The sequence below is a fragment of the Parasteatoda tepidariorum genome, chromosome 6, assembly GCF_043381705.1.
Source record: "Parasteatoda tepidariorum isolate YZ-2023 chromosome 6, CAS_Ptep_4.0, whole genome shotgun sequence".
NCBI classification, from domain to species: domain Eukaryota; kingdom Metazoa; phylum Arthropoda; class Arachnida; order Araneae; family Theridiidae; genus Parasteatoda; species Parasteatoda tepidariorum.
The window spans coordinates 92579771-92590809 of record NC_092209.1 but is presented as its reverse complement, the minus strand read 5'-3'; the positions used below and the strand labels follow the sequence as shown (position 1 = coordinate 92590809).

The 11039-nt window shown below is 30.9% G+C and overlaps 1 protein-coding gene and 1 long non-coding RNA gene across 3 annotated transcripts in view; one reads left to right on the top strand and one right to left on the bottom strand.

Annotated features, from left to right (window-relative positions):
* Positions 1-10148, bottom strand: part of LOC107442030 (uncharacterized) — a 19407-nt gene extending 9259 nt beyond the window's left edge. Inside the window, exon 1 of one of the 2 annotated variants that reach the window (XR_011637106.1) lies at positions 10036-10148. This is a non-coding gene — a long non-coding RNA (uncharacterized lncRNA). The remainder of the gene's footprint in view (positions 1-10035) is intronic. The other variant, XR_011637107.1, reaches the window with a different exon arrangement.
* Positions 1-11039, top strand: part of LOC107456107 (uncharacterized) — a 90771-nt gene that overhangs the window by 57097 nt on the left and 22635 nt on the right. The gene's annotated exons all lie outside the window — the stretch shown is intronic.

Here is an 11039-nt window from a genome sequence, read left to right as displayed (position 1 = left end):
AAAAAAATGCGAGAACTTATGCATTAACCCAATATTATATCTCGCAAAATTTCATTTAAAATTACACGAGCAAAAAAATAAAATTTAAACAACATTCACTGAGACTAAATGTTTTTCCTTAATTTATTCCTAAAATGCAAAAAACAAATGCTTGTAACGCAATTTTTGAAAATTTACCTTCTTTTATTTTTTAGTGTATAATATAACTAAACCGATAACAACCTACGTACGGGATGGAGCATGTTTATCACATTTTTAGAATATTAAGTCCAATTTAACCGACAATTTTGTTCATTCTTTAAATGCCTGTGCGAAACTATAATTTTAATTATTATTTCTATGGCGACCTGTTCATACCTACAGAAAATACAAGAAAAAAGTGTTTTACAGAAATGTATGTATCAGTAAAGGTTAGCATGTGGTCAAAAAGGGGTGCCCAATATAGCACTAAAGTTCATATAGAAAGCGAATTCTTTACAGTAATTCTTTACAGCATTTAAAATTTCACCTCTCCACCACAAAAATTGTTCTAGTAATCAAATTTTAGGTAATTCTTCTAAATGAATTCTTTTAAATTAATCTCAATAGTAAATAAAAGAAATATCCCAAAACTGTTTTAGCAGCATTAGGAAAAAAGCCCTTATGAAATGTTAAAGTAAAAATCTAACCTCAATTGTGGACGGGAAATTAAAATAAAAATGCTCTATACGCAAGCATTGCACGCAAGTTCAGGATTCATTCGATAAAGAGATAAAGGAAGGCTCAAATCTACAGCCCCAGAAGTGACCATTATTCTAAGGCAGTGTTTCCCAAAGTGTGGTACGCGTACTCCCAGGGGTGCGGGAGCAGTTTAGCGGGGGTACGCGTTCTCATGCCAAATATCTTGCAACAAACGAAAATCTCAAAAAAAAATTTTTTAAAAACAAATCTAGCCGTGAAAATTTACAATTACGTATCTTTGTATTACCTATTTTTTGATGAGTTAACAGTCAATAATGAATGGTGTCAACAGCCAGTTGCGATTTTTAAGTTTCGTGCGATTTTTTCATCACAGCAAAAACAATATCAACGTTCTCACTGATGCAAATAACAGAAACTCTGAAATAAACTTATTAACAAAACTTTGTACCAAAGAAAAAGAAACATATTTATAAAAAAATACATTCATTTTTTTATCGGTGGTACACAGCGTTGTGAAAAATTTAGAAAGGGTACACAAAATGCATAAGTATGGAAAACACTGTTCTAAGGCCTTAATGGCCAAAGGATTGCAAAATCGTAAGGCTCACTATGCATTTAGATAAAGCAAAAAGAGTTTCGTAACTTCAGAACCAATTATGGCACTATTTTGTCGACAAATATAATTATGGTGAATCTATATACTTACCACATTACGAGTACCTTTGAATGCTCACATTTAAACTGGAGCTCTGAGCCTAATTGACAAAGGTTAATAAGTTCTTAAGTGAAATTTATTAGCAACCTGAAACTTTTAAATCGACAAAAAGGAATAGTTTCGGTCACCAATCCTAAATAGTTTAAAATTTTTTAATTACATTGTTTGGAAGTGAAATTTGGAATTTAAATTTATTTCTCACTGGTTTAGCCACTGTTATAAATTTAGCTGCTGACGATTTTTTTCTCAAATATTTAAAATATATTTGCTTGCTAACAGTGTATATTGAAAAACTTTGTTAATTGCCTATTTTTTAAATATCTCGAATCATTACGTGAGGCAAACTCAAAAATGGACTGAGGAAATGAGACTATCTGAATCCACGACTTTAAGTCACGCTTTTGAAAGCGCATTTATTAAACTAAATAGTTTAAAATCGAAGCTAATTGAAATAAAAAGAATTTTTGTAATTGCAAGCAAAATTAATGGAGGAAGGATACTTATTTGCCTACGAAATTTGAAATAACTTAGTTTGGGATCGCATAATTTTTGCATATTATGTCAAAAAATTTAATTTAAAATAGAACGAGCGATTTACGAAGAAAAATTCACCGAAACATTTGTAGTTTTTCGTTATTGAATTTATCTTTATTCTTGAAATGTTTAACAAGTGCTACTAACAAAAATTAAAAAAATTAAATATCCTTATTTTCTAGAGTATAATACAGGGTGTTTACAAATTACCGAACCCATTTTGATGTTTAATAACTCATAAAATAATGAAGATATAAACAAACTTATCGCATTTATTGATGGAATGACTAATTTTCAGGTTTGAATATTTTTACTTTTGTAAATATCGTCTGCGCGTGTGGTTAATTTCAGAAAATTTCATTTTCCAGTCTAAATATCTGTACTTTTCTAAATATCGTCTACTTATTAATTGCATTTTTCTCTCTTGTTTTTGGCAACTATTACAATGTTATGTTTACTTTTGATGTGTTTGTTCTACGTCGTCCTTTTCTGTGTGATGTTTTATTCGAGCAGATATTAAGGAGAATGCATACACCACAAGAGAAAGCACAGATTTTATTGTGGTTCATAGAAACGAAAAAGATCGTGCAAGCACTGAGAAACTGCAGAAGAATTTACCAAAAAGATCCTCCATCCAAAAGCAGCATCTTGCGATGGAAAAAGAATTTTCTAAAAACTGGAAGTATCGCAGATAAGAAAAGTTCCTGACGTCCCTGCACAAGTGATTTTGACGTTAAGCGTGTCAGACAGACATTTTTAGACAATCCTAGAAGATCTGTGAGATCAGCGGCAAGAAAATTGGATATGTCAATTTCGACGGTGCACAAGGTTATTAAGAAAAAGTTAAGACAACATGCATACAAAGCTCAAATTGTTCAAGGTTTGGAAACTGATGATAGGCCTAGGAGGATGGCATTTGCAACAGATAAAGTTGGAAGGATAGAAGATGCTGATTTTCTGAAGCGCATAATGTTCTCCGTCGAAGCATCCTTTCATGTTTCCTGTTTCTGGCATTGTTAATCGCCATAATGTGCGCATATGGGGATCTGAAAACCCCCATGAACACCCTGAGCCACAAAGGGATTCCCCAAAGGTTAATGTGTGGTGTGGACTAATGCACGACCGAGTCATTGGGCCCTTCTTACAGAAAAGACTGTCTCATCAGTCGTATACTTAGACATGTTGGAAAACTTCATATTTCCACAACTAGAAGAGCTTTAGCCACGTGTTTTTTTGCAACAAGATGGTGCACCACCTCATGGGGGTATCATCGTTCGTAGTTCCTTGAATGACCTTTTTCCAGGAAGATAGATTGGGGGAGGTCCAATTCCTTGGCCTCCTAAATCACCCGATATAACCCCGCTGGACTTTTTACTTTAGGGATTTATATAGGACAATGTTTACAGGAGGATCGTGTCGAACATTGATGACCTAAAAGCCAGAATTACAACCGCAATAGCCTCTGTGGATGCAGACATGCTTGCCGCTACCTGGCCTGAAATTGACTATCGACTTGATATTTTGCCTGCGACAAAGGGGGCACACGTGGAAGTTCATTGACAAGGGTCATGAAACTTTTTGAGTCTATCAAACCATTTATGTTATTAATTTTAATCGATCTTTATTATTTTATGAGTCATCAAAATGGGTCCGCGACTTTATAAACACCCTGTATAACTGAAGTTAACTAAACTGATAACAACCAACGCACTGTATGGAGCTGCCGTATATTTATAATATTTTTAGAATAGTAAAACCAATTTAACATTTGACACAGGGCCGTGGGACTACTTCGTTCATTTTTAAATGGTAAACTATTATCTTACCTAATTATTCGCATGGCTACCTTCAGGTGCCTTCTAAAAATACCAATTGAAGTGCTTTATTTACATAAATGTGGATAATTGTAAAGTTAACGTTTGTCAAAGAGGGAGGGGGACTATTTTCACTAACTAGTTCTCCATTTTGTCATTATTCACCTAGCTTATTTCTAGTTTTCATCACATAATTTATAAACTTTTACTTATCGGTTCATGTTTAATACCAATTCTTTACAATAAGACATTCTTTTCAAATTCCAGTTTAAAAAAATGGTTTTGACAAATAATTCTATGTGAAATGCTAAATTAATTTTCTTAATTTAATCTCAGAATTATTTTAGCAACATGAGAAAAAAAAGGCTACATAAAAAGGTTATAGTCAGGGCTCGAAAAAACTCAGAAATTTTACCCGTCCCTGAGGACGGCATGTCCAACAATGTACCCGTCCTCATTTGAAACTAACCTCTAAATAAAAACATAATTCTCTTATTTATTACAAACATCTATATAAATTGCACAATGAATTAGTAGTAACTAGGATTACAAATACTAGGATTACATTATACAGTAATAGTAGGTTACTAATAGTAACCTAGTATTTATTTCATGAAATAATTTAAATGACAAAAGTCAAGTTATCGGGAATGTCAATTTATCCGAGGGTAATGCGTTTTTTTTAATTGAATCAAATATGACGTTTGCCAATTCCACAATCAAGCCAATGATTTACAGAGGTTTCTGCACAGAAATCTGAAATGGGATTTGTATTTAGATACATGTTCATAATTGCGTTTAACGCTTCTTATTTGTGGTTTATGTCTTTCGGATCTCCAGTGGGGGATGTAGTTCTACGCAGTGGCCCCGAAAAGCCGCAAACCCGCTTCAGAGGCCGGCTGCACTCCAGGAAGGACTCACGCCTTAGGCACCGCTTGGGGCGGTCAACAATAAACGCTTTTAAAACCTTAAATATGGTAATCCTACCTATTAATGCTTCATACCTTATCGTATAGCAGCGTGCAACCTGTTTTGTTGGTCCAGGACAGGGGTGGGCACATTTTTTTGGTAGAGGGCAAAAAATTTAGAGAAAAGTTTGGTGGGTCCAGTAAAAACATCCAAAATAAAAAAAAAACTATACAAGTTTTAATTTAAATATTTAATGAGATGAATTAAGTTGAGATTTCATTATTAAAAGATCTATATATTGAGGTTCCAAGTGAGATTTATTTATTTTAAGGCACGAGGCCAAATGTTTCTCTGTTAGTCTACTTGTGCAATGATTTTTTACAAAGGTTCATAGTTGAAAACACTTGTTCACATACATAAATTGAAGCAAACATAGCACTCACTTTCTGAGCACGAAATATTAAATTTGGGAAATTAGCTTTTGAAAATGATTTGTAAAACTCAATTTGGCATACTTAGAAACAACTGCTTCAGGGGGCGCCAATCTACGGCTACTCTATAAAGAACTTCTGCTTTCGACGTTTTACCAATTGAAGCTTTTTGAGCTAACTATTTTAATCAATTAATGTTTTGTAGAACAAAAATAGAGAAAATAAAAGGTCATCAGTACTGTTAAAATAGAAATAACAAAAATAACTTTAAACAAAGTAGACAAGAAAATGAATTGGCAAGTTGAAATTCTACCCGCGGGCCAGATAAACCTGGCTGGCTTTAGTAGGTGCATGGTTGATGTTGATTGCGATGCTATTTTATTTAAATTAACATATTTTCCTGTCCGAAAAACAGAAATTTAATCGAACTTCAAATTTATCACAATGTCGCTGAATTTTCTAGAAACTCAATTATTATTTTGAAAGATGCAGAGCTGTTTATTGTGAAAGCTGTATTAAGCACTTAGATATTTCTTAATATCTGTATACGACTTCATAATACTAAAACAGTTTTCTAATAATACTAAAACAGATTTCTTAATAGCTATCAAGTTTAATGAAGTGATTAAATTTCCAACGTATTTAATACCTCATTATGAAATAAGAGAACAAGAGAGAGCACCGACTTGGAAAAATTTGCGAGTTTCTTAAAATAAAAATTAAAAATATATAGTTTCCTCCAATGTTTTATGTAAAAAAGCACAGTAGAACTCATTTTTTATATATTTATACAAAGAAATGTCAGAACATTTCCATCATATCTTATAGATGCAATTAAATGGACAAATTACATATTAATCATAATCAATAAATACGAAGGTCATATTGTATTCACAATTTTCAATTCATTACTAAATACTTTTAAGTATGAATGTTCTAAATAACTTTCAGATAAGGTGAAGAGATTTCTTAGTATAAATTTTATTATTGCACACTATTAGTCAATTAACTTTATGAAGTAGACCCAAGAATTCAATAACTGCTGCATTTTTTCACTAATTACTGAATTTTTAGTCACAAATTACAGAATAATTATAAACAATTTAATAAATTGGTAAACGTTGTTGGTTTATTACTGAACAATTGTCCGACTTATTTCAGTTTCTTCCATTTCTGAAGGAAATACCAAGTAATTTTCAACTATTTTATTAGTTGGTTTAAATTTGGTATTCATTTTAGTGGGTTTTATTATGAAAATATCTTTAAAACGAAAAATTAAACCAAAAAAGTATTCAATTTTCATTAAGCTATAAGAAAACAGGTTTTGAAATCCGAAAATTTCAAATTCTCAAATAAAGCATCAAATATAACATTTATTAGATATTTTTAATATTTTAGAATATACATGATGCATCTCTAGATAGCTATAAAACACAGGAGAATTGTTAAACTGCAATGTTTAAATGAAAACGAATATTCAAAAATTCACAATTTCTTTCTTATAACGATTTTCTTCAGAATATTTAATTTTAATAAGCTTTTACATAATATTAAAATTAACATTGAACTAAATTATCTATACATATATACTTTGTAAATTTTTGATAATTGATGCAAATTGTATATGAATATTTGCACTTCGAATGTTCATTATCAACAGAGTCTAAGCTGGCTACTCAAAATATTTGGAAAGAATTAATAACAGTTTTCAAAACCTGCAAGATTAGTTTATGTATTGTTATTGACACTTGACACAGAAGAAAGCTAAACCTGCAGCCAAATTATACTATACTAAAACATTTGGCTAATCCATGGCTTAAATCATGAATTATACAAAAAGAATAATACGATCTCAATATATCACAATCGAACACTATGTATAAAAAATTGTGGGAAGAAATTCTATATTTTTTCATTCGCAATTTCGCAACACCAACATAACGCTTTTTTAAATTTTGAGTTATAAATACTATTTTAATAAGCAATTATAAATTCAAATGAGAGATGAAGACTTAATGAGAGATGAGAAATTTATTTTCTTGAGAAAAATCTGGAATAAGATCAAGCAAAGTAAAAACATAAATCAAAACTCAGGAAATGTGCTAGAATTTTACATTTAGTTTAAATCTTGCATATACATGTTTATATTGACAACCAATATAAAAATAAACTAAAATTAAACTGCGAGGCTTTATTTTAAAACAATAAAGATAAGATGATAAAATGTGATATTATTCCTTTCCTTCCGTCAAGAACCAAGAATAAAAAAAAAAAAAACTTCCATATGCAAAAGTTCTATACAAAAATTGTCAACACAAATTTATCAACTCATGTCATGTACTTTAATATTTTAGTTACATCAAAGCAATCTGGAGGTTATAAACAGGTTATTTATATCTAGAATTTTTAATTACTTTGTTTTTTTAATAACAAAAACAATACAAATTACTTTTAAGTGAAACCTAAGTTTGCATTTGTATTATTTCAGAAAAATTTTTTATTTTCTCTCCTAAAAAAAGAAAGACAATTTTAAAATTTTTCAACTTCATCTTCGCTTTCAATTGGTTTTCTAAAAGCGATTTTTGAATCTATTAATGTTGATGAGAATCGCTGCAACAATATTAGGAGTTTGCATCCGATTTTTAAAAAAAAAAATTACGTTTGCAGCCTCTGCTAAACATGCAAAAACGTTTTTAGTCCTGCTTTTACAAGTGCTGTGGTGAGCAACTTGGCGACGTAGCTGATTCACCAAGAATGTCAAGCTGATTTGCCGTAATTAAAAGTATAGCCTAACTTTGATTCAAATAATATGTTTTTGCAATTTGCAGGCTTTTAAAATAAAACAAAATTTGTATCGTTATTAGTTAAATAATTCAGATAAATTTCTTTTTGGTATATACACACTATTCATTACTCGAGAAAGAGTCAAAACAACTTTATAAAATTTCTTTGCAGCCCTATTTTTTCATGAACCTTTGTTTTACAAGTACTGTCTAAACTAGTAACATTCTTACTAGACAGTATTAAAAATAAAAGTAGATATGTTTTTGCAATTTGCATACTTTTAAAATAAAACAGAATTTCTTATCGTTATTGCTAAAATTATTCAGATAAATTTGTTGCTGGCATATACACACTAACTTTCATTTTATTACTCGAGAAAGAGTCAAAACAAGTTTCCTTGCAGCCCTATTTTTTCTTGAACCTTTGTTTTACAAGTACTGTCTAGACTAGTAACATTCTTACTAGACAGTATTAAAAATAATTTTAAAAATAAAAGTATATTAGCGGTTAAGTTACCAGATTGTTTTACAGTATTTTATGAAATTAGTATGGGGCGAAGGGAGAAACTTTTACGATTTCTAGTAGGATTAAATCTATTGCATAACAGTGACCATTATTCTAATACCACATTGGTCAAAGGGTAGCTGAATAAAAATATGGCCCAATTTGCATTTAAATAAATTGAATAAAGTTTCTGAACTTCAGAACCAGTTGTGAAAATATGCCACCATTTTGTCTCCAAATAAAATGGTGAATCTAAATTTTGACCACATTGCGAGTACTTAGAAAGCTCAAGTTTTAACTAGTCCCTGAACTGAATTAACAGAATTTAATATTCAAAATGAAATTGAATTATCCACAACTTAAAATTTTTATACCGGCAAAGTAATTTTAGTCTCCAATACTAAAAATATTTTAAAAACATAAATTCGATCTAAATTCGATCGATTGGAAAAGTGACATTATTGGTTTAGCATTTCTTAGTTATTATGAAAATACAGTTTAAATATAAAATAAGCATTACGACCTGCTTTCAGAAACTCCAAACTGAACTCGAACCGTCTTTGTTTCAACCGGAAGGCAATTTGATGCTCAACTATTCTAATAGTTATTCATTCTTCAGGAATGAGTTCTGTAAAAAATAACACACACTTTAATTTGCTAGAAAAATGTTTAGGAAACTTAAACTAGCTTAGATATTACTACAAAATTTAGTAAACTTAGTTAGAATTAACTTAGAGCAATCGATAAACTAAGAATAAACTGAGAAGATAAAAATGTATAAATTGAGGATATTACAGGTGTTTCACTTATTAAACTTTGAATTATTTTAAGTTTGTTACAATATCAAATCGTGATCATATAATCAATAATGAAATAAGTGACTTTACCTTTAATATTAGCACAGAAATAAAACGATAAAAATCCCAACGACATTAAATAAAGGACAAATTACCTGTAAATTGGCTTAAAAGTTTTGTCGGTGTACATAGTTAATAATATATTTATAATTTATAGAAAAAGTACATTATTCAATTTAGTGTTAATTAGGAGATTAAATTTTATAGACTTCACGCACAAATTTAAGTGAAAAAGTTTTCTATGTAAAAATATGTAAAATTTGAGCTACAAACTACGTTGGAATTAAAATTATTCTACGTAATTAAGTCACAATTAAGTTTGTTACATTTCAGCTACTCAAATGAAAATTAGTAACTGATAAAATTACCCTTACCCATTTTAAAAATGTTAGACGCAGACTGAGTTATTCAAGAATATATTTAAAGATAAAGAAACAAAAATAAAACTCCGAAAATTTGGTTTAAGCACAGCAATGGCAAAATATAAACCAATAAACGGTTCCCAAATGAATAGATATAGACGATCGAGATTTTCAAACTTTTTATTAAGACCAAAACTTTCAGAATAGATATTTTAAGTTTTAATTAATAGATAAGTTCTTTATATTAATAGATAAAAAGCCTTTTAATTAATGGATTAATCAAGAATTTAGAACAATAAGTTTAAGTTGTAAGGTAGCAAGACTAAAGTGAAATGACATTTTAAAAGAAGTATTCAACTGTATTGATTTGGATGTTCCAAAGCTTTAATTAAACAATCATATACACTACTAAATAACCAAGAGTATAAAAGAAAACAAACTTACAAGAGAAATAAACTACGACGAAGCGAAAACGCCCATCCAAAGTTTGATCATAAACCTAGAAACACAACACACTTTTCCGTACACTCAAAAGATACAGTGTTTTGTACAGAAAGAAAAGAAACACAAAATGAATCGCTTTTATAGAACGACTACTTCACGTGAGAACGCTTCCGTCCACTGTTTTTTTTTTCTTCTTTACTTTCAAATTTGCGGAGATGCTAAGAGGCCTCCCTGGCCGAGCGGTACCGCCTGTCAAACGCAGTGTGAAGCGTTGAGGTAGCTGGTTCGAATCCCTTCCTAACCCTGGATGTATTCGTCGTGACGTCCTTCTCTAAATTGTTCTATCTGTCCTTCTACTTGACAAAGGTTTACAAGCTTAAATTGAGCAAATAAGCCTGCGAATGTATGCAAGTTCAATAAAGCAATAATAAAGAGATGCTAAATTAGCCTGCGAGGAGTATCAACCTACCACGAAATGATCAGAAGCATTGAGGTACAGAGTTTAAATCCCAACACACCCATGGGCTTATTGGTTTTACATAAATTTGCAGGCCTGTGTGCTCAATTTAAGCTTCTAAACTTTTGTCAACTGGAAGAGCAGATAGCACAATACTCAGAGGGACAGCGCGAAGATACATCCAGGGTAACAGCGGGATTCGAACCCGCTACCTCAACGCTTTGCACAGCGTTTGGTGGATGAAACTGCTCGTCCAGGTTGGCCTCCACCTTTGGGTATATCGTTGTGCTGTCCCTTTATCGTTTGTGGTATCTGTTCTCCTATTTGAGGTGAGTATTTGCATATAGCACTCAAACCTGCATATACTTGTGAATAAGTAAATAAAATAAATTTACGTTGTGAGAAGTAGTAAGGCCTATAAGACCTTTTGCTATAATTTTGAATTGTGGAGTGAGGTATAGTGTAAATTATAATTTTAAGGAGGAAGGAAGTTTTATAGGGGGAAGTATTCGTAACCATGGTAACAGAAGAGGAAAATCATGTGATT